Raw genomic sequence first — 7227 nt, forward strand, 5'->3', positions numbered from 1 at the left:
GGTTAGCGGGGTGGGAAGGCTTCTGCAGGGCCGGCCCTGTCGTTGGGCCTGCAGGAGAAGCTACCCCAAGGAAGCAGCAAATCTGGGGTGTCATGAAAGAGCAGCTTGGGCTGGCCCTGGGAGTCTGCCTTATTTCTGTGCGAGGAAAACAGGACAGATGGTGTTCCTTTGATAAGCAGTGGGGTGGCCCTGATTTAAATAGCCCACATGACGCCACTGCTTTAAACATTAAAAACATTAAAAAGCACAATAGGGTGGTATGTTGTTATTATATATTAATTTATATCCCTTTTTGTTCTCTGATGAGACTCAAGGCACCTTAAAGATCACTGAAGAAGAAGAAACCACTAAAAATGTAGAAAAAAGCAATTAAACATTGGTAGATTATAGATAGATAGACAGATAGATAGATAGACTTAATTCTGTTAAAACCATCCAAATAGTTACAATAAAAAGCACGACACCAGCCCTTTCAGTAAAAGCAGTCAGTTCCCCAAAGCCTGTTGGAACAAAGTCCTCATCTGTCTGCAGAAGGACAAGGAGCAATTAAATGTTGGGCTTTTCTACATTTCCATTTGGTCCATGTCCTACTGTTTACTGTCAACTGTCGATTGGGTTTTCTGCAAGTTGACATTTTTTTGTGATACAGTGGGGGAGGAGGGGAAAGGAGAATGTTAGCCGCTTTGAGACTCCTAGTAGTGATAAAGCAGGATATCAAATCCAAACTCCTCCTCTTCTACAGTGGCAAGCTGGGGTTTCCCAGGGGAAGTGGGACAAAATATAAAACCTCTTGGACCTGTGCCTAGAAGTCACAGTCCAAATGGAAGAAATTGTGAAACAAAGGGAAGTGGATTAGTGCTACACTTCTAAACATGTTTTGAGGGAAGAGAAGAAATGTTCTTTCTGCCTGTTGGATTAGCTGGTGCCTTCACACACTTTTACATCAATTAAATGAGCTGCTTTTGATGTTAACATTTTCAATAAGGAAATCCGCTAGGAGCAAGTGTTCTCCACCTCTGTGCAAAGGGCCAGATTAAGGGTAAAGCAAACTTAATTAAGGTAGAGGAGGGATGATGACGTAAAACTAATAATTACAAATGTAGTTATTGCATCACAGAAGTTGCTAACCCTGCAGAACCATTCATTACTTCTGGCGTCAAGTACATTGGTTTGGTAATGAAGTTGCACCTAACTGGTTTTAAAGAATGGGCTCAGATGAGCCTGTTACCTTTCACTTCATCTGTCTTACAATTTTTTCAACATCAGGATGTAGAAAAGATTATAGTGTGTTCGTTTTTTGTTCTGCCTCAGAGTATTTCAAAGTGTGTTGGGGATTCTACAGTGACAATATCAGTAATGGTGGACAGACTTCTTTGAAAGAATATTGCCCATCACCACCAGGCTTCCTAAAATCCAGTTGCTGTGGAGTAACAGTGAAGCCCAACTAGCCATATCAGTGCCCCATGTAAATGTTACCTAGTATGTCTCTAGTCACAGACTTTTCCGCAGATAGGTTTGGATATCCTGAAACAATGTTTAAAAATCTGTTTTTAAAGCAACCAGTGGAGTGATTTAAAGCAAAGTCACAGTTCATACCCTCTATAGGAGTAAGTTGCTGCTGCTCTATAACAAAAAATGGTTGATAAGGCAGCTTTCAGGGATCAATAATAAAACAGGCTTCTGGTCCCACAGGAGGATGTTCCTATGGAAACGACACAGAGATAAAATTCCATAGTCAACTACAGTATCCATGAAAGCCACTTACAAAAGACAGAATAGGTAGAGAATACCAGGAATGGGCAATCCAGTTCTGCCTTGCCTACTTGACACATCAATGCCACATTTCCTTTTTTATATAAAAAAATGCAGAAGATACCCGATTACATTACTTCATATTATGAAATATATTCAGGGTTCCTGAACAGCAAATTTTAAAGTAATCCAGATATTTGTGGAATTGGTGCTTGTTATTTGTTTTTAAAACCTGCCTGCCTTCTGTTTCTTTCACATTTTTTGTCTCCAGCTGTGGAATTGATTCTCCATTGATTCTCAGGAGGTCAGAAATTGCCTGACCTCTTTACACATACTTTCTATCCCTTTTAAAAGAGGTAAAATGTTAACTCTGATATCAGCAATATAACACTTTATTGAAGGCAATATATCTATTGTTATGTACTGATAATACTTTTATCCTGTCTCATTTAATGGTGGTTTTTGATGTTCATTGCCCAAGAACATTTAAATAAATAATTATGCATTGGCTTTGTCTTGTACATCACACCTGTGTGAACTACATGGCTGTGTACTGATGTTTAGCTATGCTGGAGAAATCAGACAGCTGCAATGCCCATTTGCACTACAGCTGTTTCCTTGCCACGTGGGATCCCTTCCGTTTTTTAAAAGGAAGTTCTGTGCTCCTGATTTCTCTCTTAAAAGCTGTGACAACACCAGCAGATGCAGGTAAAGTGTAACATTCCAAAAAATACCACAATATAGTTCTAGCAACTGTTATTGCCAACATTTATTTCAAGGAATTGCTAGGAATGTCAGTAAAAAGTTGGCACCAAAATTTTGTCGAAAGTAAAATTCAAAACTAATGGAGGTGATTCATAACCAACGTTATGAAGAAATCTTCAGGAAGTCAGCAGAATTTTAGTAAGGCTGGCAAAAGATCTTAAAGGGATTTCATACATCCAGTAACTTTCCAAATCCTATATGAGGTACATTTGGCTTACAAGCATTTATGTATTTCATTTTCCATGGGTGCGGGTGCACATGCACTTGTATCATAAAAGTCCGTCTTTCTGACAAACACATACACTCACTGCGCAATTCACCTTCATCTTACTGCTTCACCGTCACCACCCTTCTAGGTTAATTCCACACTTGTTAAGAGAAGAGCATTTTGAACACTTAAGAGGATGAAAACTGTAGGGCTCCTCTTCCAAATCCCATTAGTTTAAACTGATATTTCCTCTTTGTTCTAGGTCAGATTTTGTAGTGGAATGAGCCTGCCATTTGTGATGAAAGAGTTAGCCCTTACTGGGCTATGTAAGCAGGGTGATCCTCCTGTCTTTCTAAATGTTTTGTAGAAACTGAATCAGAGGCTAGCAAAGGAAAAATCACTCTGTAAAGCTGGGCTAATGTACATCAGCAGAAAATTTAATTCAATGTCTTCCATATTCTTGCCAAGAATTTGAAATACAGAAGTGGTAGATGGTGATGATGCTGATGATTATGCCCCACCCATCTGGCTGGGTTTCCCCAGCCACTCTGGGCAGCTCAAAGCATATATCAGAACATACTAACAACATTAAAAACTTCCCGATACAGGGCTGCCTTCAGATTTCTTCTAACAGATAATTGTTTATTTCCTTGACATCTAAAGGGAGGGTGTTTCACGGGGAGGGTGCCACTACCGAGAACGCCCTCTGCCTGGTTCCTTATAACCTTGCTTCTCGCAGTGAGGGAACCAGCAGAAGACGCTTGAAGGCGAACGTAAGTGTTAGGGTTGAACGATGGGGGAGGAGATGCTCCTTCAGGTATGTTGGGTTGAGGCTATTTAGGGTTTTAAAGGTCAGCACCAACACTTTGAATTGTGCTCAGAAATGCACTGGGAGCCAATGAAGATCCTTTAGGTCCTCTTCACTGTCGCTTTCGCTACTTGCTAGGCTCGATGTTGAGCCCTTATTCTGTGTTCGGTCCAATTCAGAATGAGTTTTCCTTCATCGGTGCTTTAGCCGTCTCAGCTATGTTTCATCACCCTCAGCTCTGGGGAAATCCACGGGGCCATCCAGGCTCCATGCAATTGGAGAGGGTGCTTCAGAGCCAGACAGTTAATAGCCCTGGTTAGCTCCGCATTCCAGAGGGCTACCAGGGAATCAACTGAAAGGCCATCAACATGGGATAAAACATCCCCTACTACTCTCTGGAAACCATTTGGTTCCATTAAGTGGTAGGGGTGTATCATCCAAATTGGTCTCACTTCCCTGCAGAGGGGAAGGGTTGTGGAGAAGTTCAGTTGCACCAGGAAGTGATCCAACGATGACACTTCTTTTGTTTCACTTTTATTTAGTTTCAGATCACCCACATCCATAGAGGTGAACACCAGGCCTAAGGCATTCCCATGGCTATGAGTTGGGCCAAACTTATTCAGGGACAGGCCCATGGAGGCCACGCTTTCCACAATTTCCCGAGCGACCCCTTGTAAGGTGGTGTCAGCATGGATGTTAAAATCCCCTAGGACAACCAAACTAGGTGTCTCCAAGAGGACATCGGCCACAGCCTGAAGCAGCTTGGGCAGGGAATCCTTGTTGCAGCGGGGAGGTCGGTATACCAGTAGGAATCCTGTACTGCCCCTATTACCCAACTTCCAGAACATGCACTCAGAAAACTGGGTCTTCCCAATAGGATGCCTGGTGCCGGCTAATTACTTCCTAAAGAATTTGTCAACTTCTTTGGCTTCATGGTGGCATCTGTTTGTATGTCTCCACATATACTAGCACCAAAAAGCTTGTTATCTTGACTCGGACACCAAAAGCCATACACTGCTGTGTATATTTCCAGTTTTCGTCTTCTTGGAGTAGCTCCTTCCAAAGACACCTCTGAAATTGCATCCTATGAAATATAAGAGTTGCCACTTGAAAATTGGTATGCGCACAAACACACCTGGTGAATGGGTGAAAGTAGTGGGCCTTTTGGATCCTGACTCCAGTGTTTATGCACCATAGCATCCCCCCTTTATATTTAATAAATAAATCTCTGAATTTATCAAAGTCATATTCAAAAAAATGTAATTATAGCAATCACCTTCTTAAAAGAACAATTTATTGGTGCAAACATCCATATTACAAATGTGTACAGTAGCCTTGAAAAATACACCACCACTTCAAAATTCCACTATACACAAAAGTATAATGCTATCAGATTTTGTAAATAGTGCACATCAAAAGAAGTCAAGTTATTTACATGCAGAATTTCATTACTTAGATGTGCATTTTTGCTGACCTTCTTGAACAAAATTGCTGGACTCTTGACAGCTTTCCCCAGTGACTATATTAAGACATGGTGGCTGGAATGTATTGTAGAGGCATGTAAATCACAACACTTTGTTCTGCATAATAAAATGTGCAGAATGAGAGGTGCTACCTAGCGCAAGTTTTGTTTCAGAAACACGTTAGCACCAAACAGATGTTAAGTACAGTGGTTATATCTCTCCCATTGAGATCAATGAGATTTCAAATTGATTAACCGCTTATGCCCCACTGAATGCAGTGACACTGACTTTTGAGTAAACATACTTAGGACTGTGCTCTTGAATGGGCTCTTTGTGACCAGTGTTGGTCATTAAACCTGGAGTATATGTACCAGTTTAGTGCATAGAGAGGAGACCAATACTGTTTGGAGAAATTGGAAATAAAGGATGGGGAATAGAATGAAAACTATTTTTCTTTGCAATTACAATTTCATCTTCTTTGATAATGGAAATTTCATATTCATTATCAAGTGCTAATGAGATCCGAACGCTCTGTTGAGCTACTAAAGGATGCATCAGTAAAAAAGGAAGATGGGTTATTGACAAAAGAGCAGTCGCTCTGTCATCCCCTGTGCATATTAAGCTCCTGCTAAATTCAACATATTCTTTGTAATCCTGAACCTGCTATGCAAAATAAATTTCACTTGAGTAAAAAAACAAACACCAAACTTTATCCAGATAAAGAGGAAGGCACAGAAACTCTAAAGCGATGGATTCGAAGCTCTAGAAAGTGTACTTACAAAATAAGTGCTTAACATGTAATATCTGGGCATTTTTACTCAAAAGTAAATATATTTATTTGGTTCACATGAGCCAAGATGAGCAACAGTAAAAGGGTTTGAGGAAATAACGTATTGTACTGAATGGGTACTCTATGTTTCAGATATTTCGCTTTCCCCAATATATATGAAATGGATTGTGGCTGCAAGTAATGCATATTTTGTTAGGTGAAAACTTGGGGGGGTGAGGCATCTAAAAAAAAAAAATACCTTATTGCAGTATCTTTCTCATGGTTGATAATATATTCTCAGGGCAGTCTTTTGAGATTCCCAGATCTCATGAACTGGTTTTGCTAGAGATTATCTACTGCTGGTGTTGGGGCCAGCCCAACACATTTTGCTGCCTGAGGCAAAGCACAAGATGCATCCCCTCTTTTATCTCCCCAAGCCAACTAAATTGGTAGCTGAATATTACTTCAGCACTGGTGACTGGACAGCATCCTCCACTATACCTGAAGCTGTGAGGCTCGTTTAGGAGGCAGAGAACTGGCCACACACCACACACATTTCAGAACTTTACTGCTCTGCCTACCCCCTAGCATTTGAACACGAGCCCTGCAGGATCAGACCAAACACCCATCTAGTCCAGCTCGTCATTCTCACATACCCATGGGAAGTGTGCAAGCACAACCAAGAGCAAAAGCACTCTCCCTAAGGGGGCTGCCTCAATTTAACTACAAGGCACAGTAAGCTATATAACTGCTTACAGATTGTTTTTCTTACCATCAAGCCGTATGTAAATATGAAATAAATGAGATATCTTATTTTGACCTTCAGATTAACATTAAAAGGCAACAAAACTGTCAACTCTGTTATTTCATCTGCCCCTAAAGGAGGAGGAAGGATTCTGAATTTCTGCCTCAGACATCCAGGTACCTTAGCTCATTTGGTTAATGTGTCCACTGTCTTCTCAGAACTTTCTACATGATCAAGTGTCCCAGTTCTTATTAACAATGGTAACCATTATGGGATGTGAGTGGAGACACTTAGGAGTGTTCACATAGCATTTATTGGTTAATACAATAAAATTAAATTAAATTCAGGGCTACAAGTAGCTGACTGTGGCTGTGTCCAATCCATCAAATGGAGCTGCAAACAATAAATGAATTATTTCTATATTTTGGGAAGTGGTTTGTTTGCTGTGTATTTGGACACCTCTTAAGATGTTGTAACCAAATTTACATGACGGTTTCTGAGACCAAAAGGCAGGTTTTCATCTATATTTGGATACGTGGACACCAATTTGAATCTTTCAAAACTGCACTCATTTTAATCACTGTATTCAAAACTGTGCAAATATTTTGGTTTCATATGGTTCCCAAGCAATGCTGGGTCCAAGGCTGCTAGTACAATGTAATCTTAAATAGACTTTACTCAAAACCAGAAAAATGATGGGTTTGTGAACAGCTCAGC

This window comes from Podarcis cretensis, assembly GCF_951804945.1.
Source record: "Podarcis cretensis genome assembly, chromosome: 5".
NCBI classification, from domain to species: Eukaryota; Metazoa; Chordata; class Lepidosauria; order Squamata; family Lacertidae; genus Podarcis; species Podarcis cretensis.